The sequence below is a fragment of the Neofelis nebulosa genome, chromosome 1 (genome assembly GCF_028018385.1).
Source record: "Neofelis nebulosa isolate mNeoNeb1 chromosome 1, mNeoNeb1.pri, whole genome shotgun sequence".
NCBI lineage: Eukaryota > Metazoa > Chordata > Mammalia > Carnivora > Felidae > Neofelis > Neofelis nebulosa.
The window spans coordinates 229861187-229881433 of NC_080782.1; the positions used below are offsets into that span (position 1 = coordinate 229861187).

Genomic DNA, 20247 nt, shown 5'->3' on the forward strand with positions numbered 1-20247 from the left:
CTAAATAGCTAGGTAAACTTCAGCTAAGACACTTGCCTTTCTTGATACTAAAATTCTTTGCTGGTAAACCGTATTTGAATTATTTTGAAACTTTTAAAACTTACAATCTAAAGTAGTACATTTTACTTCATGATCCAGTATATATAACTGAAACAAATGTTTCACAAAACCACACTTCCACTCCCTGTGTTCTATGCTCTCATCAATGTTATGCTATGTCATGACATGCCATTACAAAAATACCATCAAGATGTGCTTTACTGATTACACCATACTATTAATGGGTCACAGTCTGCAGTCTGAATGTCACTAGAGTTGGGACTCTCTCCTGTTTTTATATGGCCGCAAGCTAAGAATGGCTCTTACATTATGAAATGGTTGGGGAAAAAAGAGAAATAAAAATATTTTGTGACACTTAAGTTTGTATAATCACAATTCACTGTTCACAAATAAAGTTTTATTGGAACATAGCCAAGTTCATTCCTTGACATATTATCTGTGGCAACATTCCTCAATACAATGACAAAACTGAGAAATTATGACAGGGGCTGAATGGCTGAAAATCCTAAAGTACTTATTTTTGGCCTCTTATCAAAAAAAGTTGCTTGACTCTTGCAATAAAGGGCATTAATCTTTCTGGCTTGACTATCCGTGGTTCTAAGTCCTTCATGCCCTACTGGGCTAACCTGAGAACAAGGGGAAGTAGATGTATGACAGTGGAAAAGGAAATGATACGAAAAAGTGTGGATTCTTGGTCAGTTATTTAGGCATTAGATTTTCTATTTCATTCCATACTTGAAAACAGGAATGAAAAGTGGGAAAACTGACAGGCAGTGTTTGGTGACAGTATAAAGATTAAAATCATTTACAGAACCTGTTCCTGTGAGTTCACCGGGCTTTAACTTGTAGCCCTTAAGTGTTTCAGTTTTATGATGGGCCCAGTAAAGGTTGGCAATTGTTTTTGAAGGGATTAGTTTTGGCCACAAAATGGCCAGTTATATTGCACTGTATTCGTTAAGTACATGCCAAATTCATAAGGATAAAATAGGCATGTAGAGAAAGGGAAACCAGGGTTTCTTTCTACTTTAATATTCTTTATCTGAGTTGAAACGTCTTTCAATTGTGCTGTTTTAAAAATTTCCTTGTTCACATTGGACCTTAATTTAAGCATTGCTTTTTTTCAATAAAATCTTTTTGTTCTTTCGGCCTTTGGGAATTCAATAGATTGTTTCTTAGTCATATTTTAATTTAGTCCCTCCCTGTTCGGAATTCTTCCAAGGATGACTAGGACCTAGCTGTTTGTTTGTTTGTTTGTTACTGTAGAATAGGTGTATTTGGCAAAGTCAATGCCATTGCCTTTCCACAAATTTCAATAGTAGTCATGAACAAATATGTGCTTTTCTGGCCCTGGTTTCTCCATCAGGTTTAAACCTGACCAAATGTCATCCATGGTGTATTTCTTGTGTGTATTGTACTATTATTTTACTAACTTTTGTTTTAGGAATATAGTTGGGAATAGAGCAATATCAAGATAAATATCAGCTTTTTACAATACAAGTAAAACTTCAAGTGTGATACTGAAATATATTATTTCATGTGCAGTATTAAAAATTGGTTACTATCACCATCACTCATAAAATCCTCAGACAATGTTGTAATAAGGTAGTCCAGAAATTTTTGCTTGTGGCTTGTATTAAGTGAAATTATACCCTTCTCTCCTATTATTAAGACCAATTACTGAAATCTATTTGATGATAGAACACAATCTCATTTTTTCTATCATCCACTTATCTATCCACAAGTATTTTTGGGGGTACTCTGGCAGGTCCTGGAGACCTTGTGGAGTCTGGTCTGGTAGGTGATACAAACATTACCAAGTTTTACACACAGGTAGGTGACTTACTATAATTTTGATACATGCTCTGAAGAAAAAGTATACTGTGTTACCCAAGGTTATAACAAAGGAACCTAACTTAGTCTAGAGTATCAGGTAGTCTTCTTAGATGAAGTCTATGGCACAGGATCTAAAGGAGTTAGCCAGGCAAGTACAGGTAAATGGAAGTGTTTCATGATCATTAAACAAGAATTCAATTCCGGAAAGACTTCAGAATCCCTCATATTCTTCAATGACTAGAAATACACTGATTTCATTAAATTCTGGAGCTGTAGTATGCAAACATATAAACACCAAGGGACAGTTCTAATTTATCTGCTAAATATATATACAAAGAATCACTGAAGTGCATGTAAAGCTTAATACGTGTTGCTTCTATAATTAACTGAAATTAAAGGATTACATTAAAAAATCCATAAATTGGCTTCTGTTTTGGATCAATCACTCTACCAACTGGCACACGAGGATATTTATATGTGGCAAATACATTGTCCCTGCCCTTTTACCACTATTATCAGATGCTGCTGAACCATTATTTACAATAATAGTCAGTTGTTCTTATGTAGGTATTTAACATAACTGAAATTTCGCATATAGTTATCTCCCAACATCCTTGTCCACTCCTGCCACCTGGGGCCACCTGGGGCCACCTGGGGCCAGACATGCTGTGCTTTCACTTTGATGAGAGTGCATGCTTCGCATGAATCTATTAAAACAGAAGGGAAAAGTATACAATATTCTCAACTTTCAAAATATGTAAATTAGTACTATAAAATTAAAATTTGTAACTTTTTTTTTAAGTTTATGTACTTATTTTGAGAGATACAGTGATAGTACGAATGGGGAAGGGACAGAGAGAGAGGGAGACACAGAATCCCAAGCAGGCTCTGTGCTGCAAGCACAGAGCCCAGTGTGGGATTTGAACTCAGAAAACCATGAGATCATGACCTGAGCCAAAACCAATAGTCAGACGCTTAGCCAACTGAGCCACCCAGCTGCCCAAGTTTGTAACATTTTATACTCTAAAATAATCAGAGTTCAATTAAAAAATCTGGATTTTTCCTACAGCAATGTGGACAGAGGCAGCCATCGGGTACTAAATAAACTAAGGGTTAATACTATAAACTATTCTTATTTTAGAATGACATTATGTCCATAATAAAACTATAAAAATATTTTTGAAATAGTAGAAAATATAACCACTATGATAGAACTGCTCGGCAATATGTTTCCTCTTTTAAATTTTCCAATTTAGTTTTTCTTCCCCAATTGTTTACATATTTATCTAAAGTGCATAATATCTCAGAGGGTAAAATAATAGAAGCCTATACTGATTTCAAGACTACTTTCTGGAAGATCTCAGGTAGTTTATTATACATGTAAATATTATATCTAAATCAATATGCAGGCAATTTTTTCACATTGTAAAAACACTTTGTCTCAATAAAAATTCCATTGGTAGCCTCCAAAAAAGGACTTGTTATTCAACGTCTTTTGTTTCACTGAGTATATAGACCTTGTCTTCATAGCATTAACTGTATTTTGACCATCCATATATCCTGGTTTTTAAAGCTCATAACAGTTGCCTGGGTGTAATTTTAAAAATGGACCCTTTCTCTTTTGCAATTGTCCTAATTTGCATGAAAAATTATCTGAATACTTTACTAGAACAGAAGAGAAACTCTCTCCCTTTCTAAATTAAGTTAATCATGTAATGTATGATACAGGTACTATATTCTATTATTTTGTAAAGTAAAAATATTTTCCAATCACTTTATCAAAGTAGATAATCCATTTCTTTTTTTAAAGTTTATTTATTTTTGAGAGAGAGAGAGAGAGAGAGAGAGAGAGGAGAGAGAATCCCAAACAGGCTCCACACCATCAGCTCAGAGCCTGATGTGGGGCTCAAACCCATGAACTGTGAGATCATGACCTGAGCCAAAACCCAAGAGCCAGACACTTAACCGACTGAGCCACCCAGGTGCTCCAATGATCCATTTCTTAAGGGATAAATCTGTCTGCCACTAGTGGCAAATTCTTTGTATTCAGTTATTCCTTTAACAGTTCAGCTATGCCATCTATGACTTTTAGATCACTGCTCTTGGTCTACTAGGGATTTGTATGTTGTTAGTCATATTTCCTGTCTCTGTGAAGAAGATGCATTCCTGTATACCTTACGCTGAATTTCTCTCCTGGGAGAGTAGGAGATGATGCGTTACCTCTGACTATATTTCTTAGGCAACCTCTTTAGTAAATACAGCTTATCTGACTTCTCATCAATACTTACTTTTATACTAGAGTGTTGGAATATAGTTCTAGCTCAGCTAGTCAATGAGTATATAAGGAGTGAAACAATTTTAGTGAATGAAAAACTAATATTTGTTTGAAGGCTTTACAAAAATCATTCTTGACAAATCGTGTCTTTTTTTGTGTTAATATCTTTTTTGGCTAAAAAAAGATTTCCACATTGAAACACTACATTGTGCAGTTTGAGATGTTTTATTTATAAGACTATGATTCCTACTTTTAGAGGGTATTATTTTCATGTGAGAAGTTATCTATGATGAAAAACCTTTGTTAACATCTACATTTAGTAAATATTAGTGTTATTTTTTGTACAATTTAATTTCTACCTATTTGTAAGGACAAAAGAAATTAAAACAAGATGCTCCTCATATTAGGTCCAATTCAAAAGGAACTATTCCTTTGAACCCAGCATCAACTAAAACTATATTAGCACAACTTTAAAGGTAAATTAACTAAACAATCAGATGCAAAAAATTCCAGGTACGTTTCCCTCAACCTATGTCTATTCCTATCCTATAAGTTACCCTTTAAGTTTCGAGGTGACCCTTTCCTCCCAGAGCACACTTCTCTATTTGGTCTGAGCTCCTCTTGATGTTCCTTTTTGCATTAATGTCTCTTATCCCTATCAAGCATCTTCATTTTTACATCTCCAAAAGGATTTTTTTTTCCTTTCTATCTCCTTACAGGCACAGGTTTCTCCACCATGAATAAAATCCTCAGTAGTCACATGAACCTCTATTAAACTTTACTCTTTTTTCTCATCGTCAGACTTTTCCAATGACTGGTCTACATTTAGTTTCTTTACCAAACACTCTGGCATTCTACAATGCTTGTATCTGTTCCCACAACTCTTCTGAAATGTCTCCGAGGTAACCAAAGGTGATTTATGAAATCAATGACTCTGATTTCAGACTTTCTCTTCACGTCTATAGAGTATTTACCACATCCATGTATTAAGAATAAATACACATCCCCCATAGTCAATAACTAAGTTTAATTCAACTTTACTGAAGGATCGTTTACATAAAATACAATATAACCATTCTGAATGTATACTTCTTTGAGTTAGGATAAATTTATATGTCCATGTGGTTACCAGTATAATCTACTCCCCTTCAAATTCCTTTGTGCCTATTCTCAGTCCTCTCTACACCCTTAACCTCAGGCAACCACTTTCCTGCCTTCTACAGTATAAAAAAGAAGTGTTCTTTTCCAGTATGTCATAAAAATGAAATAATTCAATATGAACTCATTTGAGCCAGGCTGCTCTTGTACAATATTTCTGAAATTCACAGATTTTTCTATAAGTATCAGTAGTTAATTTTTTCTTTTTTTTTTTTTAATTTTTTTTAACGCTTATTTATTATTGAGAGACGGAGACAGAGCATGAGCATGGGAGGGGCAGAAAAAGGAGGAGACACAGAATCTGAAGCAGGCTCCAGGCTCTGAGCTGCCAGCAAGAAGCCTGACACAGGGTTCGAACCCACAAACCAGGAGATCATGACCTGAATTGAAGTCGGATGCTTAACTGACTGGGCCACCCAGGAGCCCCAATATATACTTTTTTATTATTCTTGAGTAGTAATCTATCATATGGACAAACAAGCATTTGTTTAATTACTTTTTGATGAATATAGTTGTTTCCAGTTTGTGGTTGTTATGAATGCTGCTATGAAATTTTATGTATGTTGACATATGTTTGCATCTCTCTTGAATAATAACTGTAAGTGGAATTGCTGGGTCAAATTTTAATTGCATGTTTAACTATAAAACACTGCCAAACTGTTTTCCAAACTTGAACCATTTTATGTTCTCAATCAGCAATGTATGAGGCCTGTAGGATTTTTTATATACACAATCATTTCACCTGCAATTAAAAATACTTTTACTTCCTCCAATCTCTATGTGTTTTAATTTCTTGCCTTACTGTAGTATTTACATACTTCAGTAAAATGTTAAATTAAGGTGGTTAAAATGAGTGAGAAAGGCAAAATCTTTCACTGCTTCTCAATCTCATTTGGTTTCTGAGTATTACGTATAACATCAGTTGTTCTTTTATAGATACCAATTTTAGGCTAAGTTTGTTCCCTTTGGGATCTAATTTTCTTAGAGATTTTTAGCATAAATGGGTGTTGAATTTTAACAAATGCCTTTTCTGCACCAATTAAAAATGAGAAATTTTTTTATCTATCCACATATTTCCTGCATTCTCCTTTGTGTGTGTCTAAGTTTCCATCTGGTATCTTTAACTCTGCTTGAAAAATTTCTTTTGACAATTCTCACAGCACAGATGTGCTGGCAATGAATCTTATCTTGGGTTGTCTGAAAAAGTCTTTCTTTCTTCTTCAGTTTTGAAGAATATTTTCATTGGATAGGGAATTCCAGATTGGAAGTCTTTTCTATCAGCACTTTAATGATGTTCCACTATCTCTTCTGGTTTGCATAATTTCTAAGTGTCGCTAATAATTTTTATTTTTGTAAGAAATGTGTTTTTCCTCTGGGAACTCTTTAAATTTTTAAGTTAAATTGTAAATCGCCACATAGTAAAATTGGCTTTTTTCACTCTGTGTGTAAATTTCTATAAGATTTAACACATGTATTAGTTTATGTATGGCCACCACAATAGGAACAAAGAATGGTTTCATCATCCCAAGAATTCCCTTGCACTATTCCTTTGCTGCTACATTCTCTTCCTACCCATCATCCCTGGCCACTGCCGGTCTGTTTTCCATCACTCCAGTTTTGTCTTTTTGAGGCTGTCCAAAAAACAATGGGAACATAAAATACACAACCCTTTGAGATGAAGTTGTCTTACACAATAATGTCTCTGGGACTCATCCAAGTAGTAAGGTTTATCAACAGTTTGCTCCTTTTTTTCTGCTCGGTCGTATTCCATTGCTTTATGCACCGTGGTTGATTTTTACCCACGGAAGGACATTTGAGTTTTTCAGCTTTTGTCTAAATAAAGCTGCTATATCTGTGTACAGGTTTTTGTGTGAAAATAGGTTTTCATTTACCTAAGGGAAATATCAAGAAATGGGATTAATGGCTCATATGGTAAGTAAATGTTTAATTTAGTAAGAGACCTTCCAAACCATTTTCCTCAGTGGCCACCATTTTGTATTCTCAAAGCCATGAGAGCAACAGTTGCTACAAATTCTCCTCAGCACTTGGTATTACCATTGTTTTTTTTATTTTAAGCACTCTTCGTATGTATGTAGTGCTGACTCACTGTGGTTTTAATTTGCATTTACCTACTAATGATATTGACCATCTTTTTATGTGCTTATTTGACATCCTGATATTGCTACTGGTGAAGTGTCTGTTCAAGTGACTTTTCAATCAGCTGTTGGTTTACTTAGTGTTGATGACTGTTTTTTAAAATTTTCTTCTGAATGATAGTTTTGAATACTTTAATTATGATGTTGCATCATATATTTTTCTTTGTGTTGCTTCTGCTTGGAATTAGCTAAATTCCTCGAATTTTAGGATTTACAGTTTTCAAATTATTTGACTCTTATTTCTTCAAAAATATATACAGCTTAAACACCCTTCTTCTTAGACCCCCAATTCCAACTATATTTAACTAATTGATTTATCTCATAGGCTCCTGTGGCTCTGCTCCCTTTTTATTTATTTAGTCTCTTTTGTTTACTTGTTTTTTGTTTTTGCTTCAGTTTGGGAAGATACTATTCTATATCTTGCAATTCACTGTTATAGTCTTAGTGTACAATAAGCTGTATATCCATTAAATGAATTTTTCAGTTGGCTTTTTAATTTCTCAGGGCTCCATTGTTTTATATTGTTCATTTCTCTCCACTCTGTATTCTTGTTTTCCTTTAAATACCTATACATCTTTATGAAAGCTGGTAATTCTTGTATTTTAAACTCATCATCTCTGTCATTTTTATCAAATGATATTCCTTCTGGTTTTGTGCTATACTTCACTGCTTCATTTTATGTCTAGTAATTTTATTCGGATGCTGGGAACTGCAATTATTGCATTGTTCAGTGGTTATAGTTTGCTCTGTTCCTTTAAAGTGGGTTAGGCTTTGTTTCGACAGTCAAATTACTGGCGGATCAATTTGATTCTATAGAGGCTCCCTTTTAAGTTTGGGTTTTTTAGGGGTGGATCTACACTAGAGTATCTTGTGCTGTAAAAATAATTTAACTCTACTACTAACGCTTCTGAGGTCTCTCCTCACTGCCCCCAATAACCTGTGAGGACTCACCACTCTGGCTGGGCGGAGCTAGATCAGTGCTCTCTCTTCTGTGAGTTAAGGAAATTATTCACTTCGAATCCCCTTGGTCATATTTTGCCAGGTTTCGTGGAATTGCTTTCTATATATGTGCCATTCGGTATTCAGCAAAGATTCAAGGGGCCCATACACAAGTTTCTGGAACTATTTTACTGCAGAGCTAACCTCCTCTAGGAAACTCTGCTGCACAACTTCCTGTCCTTCAATCATCATCTCTTCAGATCAGCAAGATTGCTTTTACTTCAGATTCCCCTTCTTTTACAATACTCTAGAATGTGCCTCCAGGCAAAATGTCAGGGAGATCATTGAATCCAATGAAATTATTTCCATTTTTCTCAGGGATTACAGTTCGCATTGACCTCCTGTCCAAGATCTAAAAAACTGTTGGTTTATAGATTTTGTCCAATTTTCTAGTGGTTACATTTGGAGGGCAATCCACTCAATAACTGTTATTCTATTATGACAAAAAAGAGGAAATCACACTAAATATCTTAGACCTTTTTCTTTCAAACCATTATGCCACTGCCCTTTTCTCCCTATTTGGCAACAGGGAGACAAACTTTATGCATGACTTTATATTTAACCAACATTTCTAAAAAAGCTTCAATCTTAACTAAAGACACCTTGTTATTTCACAGGTTTTAATTTGACTTTTCCTTTTTTGAAAGCACAGAGAAGTTAAGGAAGGATCTTCTGCATTTAAAGTAAAATCCTTAAACATATACTGTATACTATGGAACAGATACTAAAAGATATTCTGATCCTCACAATAGATTATAATTTTTATATGAAGGCATTCTGGCTGTCACAATTGTAAAGGCACTGATTGTCAATGTTAAGTCAAGTGATACAGCTGATCAATCATGCAAATCTCTTTTCCATCTTGTTGATTCATGTGAAAACACTTTGGAAGATGTCATTTCTGAAGGATAATTTCTTAACGTTATGTTATACTGTGATCTCTTGACATTCTGACAACCCAAATAACTCAGGTATTTAAAATTTTTCAGTAGCTATTTGAAATAATAAGATCCCTTGATAAAATGCCACTTAACTATCATATTTGTAAAAATTAAAGTGATCCACTCCTCATATACCAACAAATACCTCCAAAGAATAATTTAGGAAGACAAAAAATTTTAAATTGCACATAAAATACTTTGCTTGAATCAAACTGGTTGATTATAAATTCCTAAATTTTGGGATAGCTAGCACAAAAAGTGAAGTATTTCCCCCTCATATGAAAATGGATCATTTGCAAAAACATGGAATGTTACAGAAAACATTACTGGTATACATTTGTGAAATTTTCCTAAAGTGCTAGTGACTATTTTCTTATTATAACATCAATAACAACTCTAGGGAGGCACCTGGGTGGCTCAGTCAGTTGAGCACCCTACTTCGGCTCAGGTCATGATCTCACAGTTTGCGGGTTGGTTGGAGTCTGCTTCACATTCTGTGTCTCCCTCTCTCTGCTCCTCCCCAACTCATGCTCTGTCTCTGTGTCTCAAAAATAAACAAACATTTAAAAAATTATAAAAAAAAAAAAACCTCTAGGAACTAAAGATATACACTGTTGCTTAAATAGAATTATGCAAAGAATGGACAATGATACCTAAGTATCAGCTAACCAAACTTATCAAAAGTAATAATCAAAAACAGGAAGAGAAATGCAATCTGCAGTCAATATAATCTTAAGTAACACTCCACTGAACTGTGGTTGTCAATGCTACAATCTTGGCTTTCAGCTAAAAGAAACTTATCTTTATTTTAAACAAATTTTTCAAAAAAAAAAATCCTGGTATCCAAGATACTATGTGATGAATAAAATAAATAAAAAGTGGTTTATAACTATTTATTAAGGAAAATCTTGTGAGTGCTTAGTACATAAAGGAACCTCTGAAACCATGAGACTTTCAAGCTCCAGAATCATATAGTATAATAAACACAGCCAATTAAATGAAAATAAAAACTATTGTTACCAATAGTATCTAAATTTAATTTTTCTTTTGATGATGCCATCATCTCTTACTCTAGCATGGGGTTGGCAAAGTACAGTCAAATCCAGCCTGCAGCTTGTTTTTGTATGGCCAATAGGCTAAGAACAGATTTTACATTTCTGTTAAAGGGTTGTGAAAACAGGTAACACAAAACACAAAGAATATATGAGAGAGATTGTTTGTTGGTCCATAATCCAGACCTCTACAGAAAACGTTTGCAAACTCTTGTTCCAGAGTACTTTCAGATTTAAGATACATCTAGAAAACAAAGAGAGATGCTGAATTCATTAAAATGAAAATTTGCGTCATAGGCAAATTCATTAGAAAAAATTTTAAATATGAAAATCTGTAAAAGTTGCTTATAATTCCATTTTGTGAGAGACAAAACTTATGAATACGAGCTTATGTATACGATGACTTCCTGCATAAGATAACTGGTGTTAGATTGGTACCTCACAATCTGATGTTGGAAAATTTAAATTATTCATTCAAATACAAAAACAATTGGAGACTTTTCCTTTATTCAATTTCTTTTATGAATCAGATCTCTGTGAAAAACTGACAAAACGTAATTATCCATCTTACCATTCACAAGGTTAATGCTACAATTTTTTATCCCTTAAGAATGAGTTTCAAATACAGTTAATCCTCTATATGTAACTTCTCCCGAAATGTTTTTTTTTTTTTAATTGCTGTTGCTAGATTCATCTTTGTCTAGAGTAGGAATTACTTAAATTTGCTTTCCATTTCCTTCAGGCTATGCCATCATCTTGTGCATTAAAAACTCAGTCAAATTTGTGTAAAAATTGAAACAAACCACAAAATGTTCTTAAAAATATCTGTCACTAGACATAACCACTGTTGTCCTGTCCATTGCTACTCTTAAAATGTAAATTTTAATAGAAGTTTTGAGAAAAATTAGATGACTACTGCACCATCTCATCTCTCAGTGGTACGGAAATTAATTATATAGACAATATTTAAATAGATAAAAAGATACTGGCAAGAATTACCAAGAGTAAAACTGAATATTCAGGACTGTTAGTGTCAAAAATATTAAAATCAGGGGAACCTGGGTGGCTCATTCGGATAAGCTTCTGACTTCAGCTCAGGTCATGGTCTCATGGTTTGTGAGTTCGAGCCCTGCATCAGGCTCTGTGTTGACAGCTCGGAGACTGGAACCTGCTTCAGATACTGTGTCTCCCTCTCTCTCTGCCCCTACCCCACTCATGCTCTCTCTCTCTCTCTCTCTCTCTCTCACTCAAAATAAACATTAAAAAAATATGTTAACATCTATAATTTTTAATGAGCCTTTGACTTACAGAATCCAGTTTGGATTTCTCTATTTCACACCTTGGATAGAACACTTGTGACAGCATCACCCCCCCTCCCCCCCCCCCCCCAGGAATGAAATATATTTGCTGTATCAATTTTGAATATTTTTAAAATTTAAATAAGAGAATTCAAACTCAAAGTAGTATGTCAACAACTATAATAAGCAAAAGATATAATATTACAATGGTTAATTGAACTGTGAGTTTTTTTAACTTAGGAAAAAATTTGTCAGGTCTTATTTCAAGAATAAAAAAACCCTAGGGGCACCTGGTTGGCTCAGTCAGTTAAGAGCCCAACTCTGGATTTCGGCTCAGGTCATAATACCTCATGGTTCATGGTTCATGAGATTGAGCCCCATGTTGTGCTCTATGCTGACAGTGTGGAGCCTCCTTGGGATTCTCTCTCTCTCTCTCTCTCTCTCTCTCTCTCTCTCTCTCTGCCCCTCCTTCACTTGTGCACAGTAATGCTCTCTCCCTCTCTCTCAAAACAAAACAAAAATCAAAACAAAACAAAAAACCCTTAAGGTATTATTTATATTGACACTGCTATCAAAAGGAATAAAAACTATAGAAACTTATATTTTTGAAGGCTTTACAATATAATTTTAATTGCTTAAGAGTTTTATAATAAAAATATTACCCCCGAAGATCCTAATTAGAATTGAACAAAGAACTAAATGCTTTTAATTAGGCATAAAGTTCTTATGTACACTATTATCATTTACTCAAAACGATAGAAAAAAGTAAGGTCATTTCTTAAAAAAAATTTAAAGATTATTTATTTGGAAGAGAGAGAAACAGAGCATGGGAGGGGAGGGGCAGAGAGAGAGGGAGACACAGAATCTGAAGCAGGCTCCAGGCTCTGAGCTGTGAGCACAGAGCCCAGCATGGGTCCCGAACTCACGAACTGCGAGATCATGACCTGAGCTGAAGTTGGATGCTTAACCGACCAAGCCGCCTAGGCACCCCAATAAGGTCATGCTTAATTCATTATTTTTAGCCAACTAAAGATTTAGATAAGGACTTGGTTATAGGGGAGACATAGTAAATTATAAGGAATAATTGGTAATATTATGGTTTGAATTTTGAGAAACAAATAATGTATGGGACCTGACAAATTTCCAAAACCATGTCCAAAACTAATTAACTGGGAATCAATCAACTGTATTCATGACTTTTTTCCCTTCTTCATCCACAAAGAGCCTCTGTAACTTCATTAGAAGTGTCAAGATAACAATCTTAACAATCATAATACACTATTTCGTTAGTATTTTTGTTGTTGTTGTTGTTAGGAATACTGAAAGGCATATTGGTATAGATATTGGTCCAGTTCAGGGGTCATTTTTTTTTTCTACAAGAGTCAGACAGTAAATGTTTTGTGGGATATCAGTCTCTGGCTAAATCAATCAACTCTGCCACTGTCAACATAAAAGTAGTTTATATATGCATAAAACAATGGCATATCTGGGTTCCAATAAAACTTTATTTACAAAAACAGATGGCTGGTATACTTGGCTGTCAAGCCACAGTGTGTTGACCTCTGGTAATGTAATGATAATCAACACCCATTTTAAGGAATAAAAATTATAGACCCGAAGCACTTGTGTAAATTTCCCTGATCCCAATTCCCTAGAAACAACAACAATTATAAATGAACCATTTTGAGTCACATTTAAAAAACTTTGCCACATACTAATGAATTTCTCTATAAGATATAGTACTATCCTTATACAAGCTCTTTTGGTCAAAAATGTTTTTATAAAATTGCATTTCACCATTGCATAGTACTGTAATACACAACCATACCATTCATTTGTCCACTCTTTTGTTAGTGAACAGTTTGCTTCTAGTTTGTCCTCAGCAAGAACAGTGTTGCTATAAATATTTTATATTTACATCTGCTTGTGTACATATGCAAAAATTACTTCACGGTACACACACAGGCATGAAATTGCTGAGTCAATACAACTTACAAATTCAAATTTGTAAGTAGGGTAAATTATATTTCAAAGTGTTTGCATTAATTTACATTCCCACTAGATGATTCTACACCCTTAGTACATGGATTTAAAAAAAATATATTTTGTGCCAATGGGATGGGTTTTAAATATAAATTTTTAACTAACTGGATACAGACATATTTTGTACCATTTACCTGATTAAAAATGAGGTTGAACTTTTTCTTTTACATGTTTATTGGCCATCTGCATTTTCCTCATCTGCAAATTAAATGATTTTGCCTTTTACCCACTGTTCTGTGGAATTACGAGTCTCTTATCGATTGGTAGCTGTTTTGTGTAACCTGGATTTCAATCTTTTTCAAATATTGGTGTTAGAAGTACATCTTTCCACGGGAACCCTCTTGCACTGTTGGTGGGAATGCAAACTAGTACAGCCACTCTGGAAAACAGTGTGGAGGTCCCTCAAAAAATTAAAAATAGACCTACCCTATGACCCAGCAATAGCACTGCTAGGAATTTACCCAAGGGATATAGGAGTGCTGATACATAGGGGCACTTGTGCCCCAATGTTTATAGCAGCACTCTCAACAATACCCAAATTGTGGAAAGAGCCTAAATGTCCATCAACAGATGAATGGATAAAGAAATTGTGGTTTGTATACACAATGGAGTACTACGTGGCAATGAGAAAGAATGAAATATGGCCTTTTGTAGCAACGTGGATGGAACTGGAGAGTGTGATGCTAAGTGAAATAAGCCATACAGAGAAAGACAGATACCCTACGTGTTCACTCTTATGTGGGTCCTGAGAAACTTAACAGAAACCCATGGGGGAGGGGAAGGAAAAAAAAAGAGGTCAGAGTGGGAGAGAGCCAAAGCATAAGAGACTCTTAAAAACTGAGAACAAACAGGGTTGATGGGGGGTGGGAGGGAGGGGAGGGTAGGTGATGGGAATTGAAGAGGGCATCTTTTGAGATGAGCACTGGGTGGTGTATGGAAACCAATTTGACAATAAATTTCGTATATTTAAAAAAAGAAGTACATCTTTCCAGTCTGTGGCTAAACTTTTCAGTTTTCTTAAAAATAGCAGCAAAATACACATAACATAAAAATTTCTATCTTAACCATTTTTAACTCGTAAGTATATTCATAGTGTTGTGCAACCTCCAGAACTTTTCCATCTTGCAAAACTGAAACTCTAATACCATTAAACAACTCCCTGTTTCTCCCGTATCCCTTGGCAACTATCCTACTTTCTGTATACATAAATTTGACAATTCTAGATATCTCATATAAAGGGAATCATACAGTCTTTATGTTATTTGCTTATTTCACTTAGCATAATGTCCTCAAGGGTACATCCCTGTTGTAGCAAGTCAGAATTCTCTCCCTTTTTTAAGACTGAATAATATTCCACTGCATTTATAGACCACATCTTGTGTATCCATTCATCTATATATGGTCACTAAGCGTGTTTCCACCCCTTGGGTATTTTGAATAATGTCACTATGAATATGAGTGTAAAAATACACCTTTGGCATTTGCTTTCAATTCTCCTAAAAATTTTTAATGTTTATTTTTATTTTTGAGTGGGGGTGGAGTGTAGAGAGAGAGGGAGACACAGAATCCAAAGCAGGCTCCAGGCTTTGAGCTGTCAGCACAGAGTCTGGCACAGGGCCGGCCCGAAATCATGAACCATGAGATCATGACCTGAGCTGAAGTCAGACGCTCAACCAATTGAGCCACCCAGGCACCCCTCAATTCTTATAGATACACACCCAGAAGGAGAATTGCTGATTCATGTGATAATTCTATTTCCAATATTTTGAGGAACTGCCATGCTGTTTTCCATGCTGGCTACACAATTTTACATTTCCACCAAGAGTGTGCAAGGTTTTCAGTTTCTCCACATCCTTGACAACATTTTATTTTCTGGGTTTTTCATAGTAGCCACCCTAAGGGGTGTGAGGTGATACCTTGTGGCTTTAATATGCTCCTTTTTAAATTGCTTATGTTTTTCTTGCTGAATTGTAGTAGTTCTTTATATATTCTCAATATTAAACCTTCAATAGATTTGGTTTGTAAATATTTTCTCCCTGTTTGTATGCTGCCTTTTTACACTATTGATTGTGTCCTTTGGTACACAAAAGATTCTAAATTTGATGAAGTCTAATTTCTCTATTTTTACTTTGGTTCCCTGTGCTTTTGGTGTCATATCTAAGAAACCATCACCAAATCCAGTAACATGGAGTTTTATCTTTATGTTTTCTTCTAAAAGTTTTATAGTTTTAGGTCTTAAATTTAGGTCTTTGATCTGTTTAAATTTTTGTACATGGTGTAAGGTTAAGGGCTCAACTTCATTCATTCATATATGGACATCAGGTTTTCACAACATGATTTGTTGACAAGACTGTCCTTTCTCCAACTGAATGGTCTTGGAATCCACATTGAAAATTATTTGATCGTGTATGCAAGGGTTCATTTCTGGGCCAGGGATTCTATCCCATTGGTCTATGAGTCTGTGTTTAAGCCAGTATCATACTCTTTGATTACTGTAGCTTTGTAATAAGCTTTGAAATCAGGAAGAAGGAAACCTCCAACTTTGTTTGTTCTCAAGACTGTTTTGGCTAATTGGGGCTCCCTGAGATTCCATCTTCATAGTAGTATAGATTTTGCTATTTTTCAATAAGCACCACTGGAATTTTGAGAGAGACTACATTAAATCTGTAGATTGTGGGTAATATTGACATCTTAGCAATATTAGTCTTCCCATAAACATGGGCTATGGGCTGTCTCTCCAATTATTTGTTTCTTCTTTTATTTCTTTCATCAGTGTTTTATAGTTTTCAGTATATAAGGCTTTCTTTTTAGGTCGTTGGTTAAGTTTATTCCTAAATATTTTACTCTTTTTGATGTGATTGTAAATTGAATTGTTTTCTTAATTTCCTTCTTGTATTTTTCAATGTTCATTTATAGGACTACAACTGATTTTTGAAGTGTTGATTTTGTATTGTGTTGAATTCATTAACAAATATTTTGTAGAATATCTAGGGTTTTCTACATATAAGGTCATGTAATATACAAACAGATAATTTTACTTTTTCCTTTCCAATTTTGATGCTTTTTAAAAAAAAATTAATGTTTATCTTTGAGAGAGAGAGAGAAAGAGAGAGAGAGAGAGAGAGAGACAGAGCATGAGCAGGGGAGGGGCAGAGACAGGGAGACACAGAATCCGAAGCAGGCTCCAGGCTCTGAGCTGTCAGTACAGAGCCCAATGGGAGGCTCAAACCCATGAACTGCGAGATCATGACCTGAGTCAAAGTTGGATGTTTAACCGACCCAGCCACCCACGTGCCCCTGATGCCTTTTCTTTTTTTAACATAATTACTCTTACTAAAACTTCCAGTGCTATGTTGCATAGAAGTGGTTAAGGTGGGCATCCCTATCTTGCTCTTGATCTTGAAGGAAAAGCTTTCATTTTTTTTTTTTGCCATTAAGCATGTTAGCTTTTAATTTTTTTATATATGGCCTATATTATGCTGAGTTAGTTTTCCCCTCTTCCTAGTTTAAGTGTTTTTATCATAAAAGGCTGTTGAATTGGTTAAATCATTTTTCTGCATCAATTGGGATGATTGTAGGTTTTTTCTTTTCCTTCCTTCTATTAATGTGGTGTCTTTCATTTATATCGGTTTTCCTATGTGAACCATCCTTGTGTTCTAGGAATACATCACTCTTGGTCATATGTATAATCCTTTTTAATATGCTGCTGACTTTGATTTGCTAATATTTTGATGAGGATTTCTGCACCAGTTTTTATAAAGGATTTGGGCCTGAATTTTCTTTTAATGTTTTTGTCTGGTCTCAGTGTCAGGGAAATGCTGGCGTCATATAGTAAGTTTGAAGGTATTCACTTCTCTTCAATTTCAGTGTTTTAGAAAATTTTGAGAAGATCTGGTGGATCTGGTGGTATATATTTTTTTGAGTTTGTTTCTTTTTAATTATTATTTTTATGAGAATGTTAAAGAATGGTACACATTGATAGCATTTTATTCTCTCAGCAATGAACATACATTTTCTATAAAAGAATTTCATGTATTTGCCTCACCATAAAAATCACCTGGCAACCTGATGAAAAAATATATATCCATTCTTTCCTCATGGAGATTTTGATTCAGTAAGTCTAGGGTAAGCCCTATGCTTTTATAACACACCAGGAGATTCCAATGATCAGACAACATTCTATATATGATGCTTTTTATTGGCTGCTTAAGATTTAATTATGTAGGTATTTCACAATTTAACTTACAGTTATCTGCTTATAGATTGTGAGTTTTAATGATATATATTTTTTTAATTTTTGTTTTTTAAATTAAATACAAGTTCATTAACATATAGTGTAACAATGATTTCAGGAGTAGAATTTGGTGATTCATCACTTACATATAACACCAGTGAACTGGTGGTATTCTTAAACATTTGAGGTAAAAGTCTTTTTTGTCTTATATTAGTATATCTACCTCTGTTCTGTTTTGGTTACTATTTGTATGGAATATCTTTTTTTCCACTCTCTCATCTTCTATCTGTGTATGTGTGCTGAGATTTAAAATGAATCTCTTGTAGACAGCATTTAATTGAATCATTTTTCTTTGTAAATCATTCAATCTATGTCTTTTGATTGGAGCATTTAATAAACTTAACTTTTTAAGTAATTACTGATAGGGAAGAACTTACTATTGTCATTTTGCAAATTGTGCTCTGTCTGTTTTAAAGCATTTTGGTACCTCATTTGCTCCCTTACTGCCTTTCTTTGTGTTTAACTTTTTTTAATGATGTGCTTTAATCCCCTTTTCAATTATTTTGCACAAATTCTATACATATTTTCTTTTTATTTATTTTGAGACAGAGAATGAATGTGCCTGATCTGTTTAGCTCAGGCCACTACCACACCTTTACAATTATAACAGCTTGTTCATCTTTAAAATTATGTTGGTTTTTTTCAACCTCCATTCAACTACAGAAATTTAAGAGAAAAACTCATCAAATTCCATGAAAATAACTTGAGATTTTTTGAAAATAATTTTTTATTGAAAGTGATGGATTATCATGGACAGAAATTACTTCTTTGTGGTATCATCTTCCTACCATGAATGTGATATAGTCAGTGTTACTTATGTCTTTAATGTCAATAAAAGCTTCTTATAACTTTCTCCTTCGAGAACATTAAAATTCTTCTGTAAAATACAACACAGATAAGTAAAATGCATAAAACATAGATTAAGAATTATTTTTAAATGAACATCATTAAAACCACTACATAGCTGAAGAAACAGACTTTTGCCAAGTATCCCAGAAGCCCTCCATGCGTCTTGTGTTATTCTCCTTCCTTTTAACAAATCATTATCTAATTTTTATGATAATCACTTTGATTTTTCTTTTTAAAGCTTATGACCCAAAAATGATAGTTATAGCTATAAACAATTCAGTTTTATTAATTTTTTGAGATATCTTTTAATGCTCTTTTAAGCTACAGGTCCCCTCTATCACTTTTTTCCCTATATAAATTATTTTGAAGGAACCAAGATATTTATTGTATAGAATTTCCACCAGTGTTAATTTTGACAGCAGAATTCTTATGGTGTAGTTTAACATATTGGGTATATAATCTCAACCAGATTTAGTTTTACTTCATTCATTCATTCATCCATTCATTCGGTCACTCAGTCAGTCTTGATGGATGATAGAGCTTTCTCCCATCCGGTTATCTATTTGTCTCTCCTTCTGTGATGTTAGCAGCAATTGATGCTAAGGTCTATTAATTTCCTAGGGGATGCTAAATGTTAATGACCTAACCCAAAAATCTATCACTTGTCAGATATATTTATATTTCTGTAAAAGAAGACTTCCTTCATTAATGATTGGATAACGTAAATGATATAACTTACAAAGGAATAACAAGACAAATTTTTCCCTTTATTGATCAGTTTTCAAAATAACGAATTGGCTTCCTATCTTCTAAATTCAACCAAGTCATTTTAAAAATCAGTCTTACAACTTACATATTTAACATATCCATGCATTTGGATGCACTGCAGTTATTATACCTACTGATGTTGAAAATGCCCAATGTTTGGCCAATAAGAGTGTCTTCAAGTTAGGTCCCGAGTACTTTTGACAGTGTTTGATATTTTCCTTGGTTTTGGTATCACCAAATGTTGCAGGCAAATCATGAACATTTACTGTTCTAGCCTTGGCATCACTCATTTCCCCAAAAACTGGTTTCTTTCAGTGGTAAATGATATTTCAAGACTACAATCTAGAATCCAGATGTACTCTCTGCTACTAACTTGTCATTGTTCCTAGGCAAAACAGTAGACAGAACTAGAGTACATATATGAATGTGTGTCTGTTTGTGTGTGTGTGTGTGTGTGTGCATGCAGATAATAATTTAGCTTTTATAATACCCCATTCAAATTCAAAACTAATGAGAGATTT

General features: G+C 34.3%; 1 protein-coding gene across 10 annotated transcripts in view; it reads right to left on the reverse strand.

Annotated features, from left to right (window-relative positions):
- Positions 1-20247, reverse strand: part of NBEA (neurobeachin) — a 681254-nt gene that overhangs the window by 366923 nt on the left and 294084 nt on the right. The window lies entirely within an intron of this gene.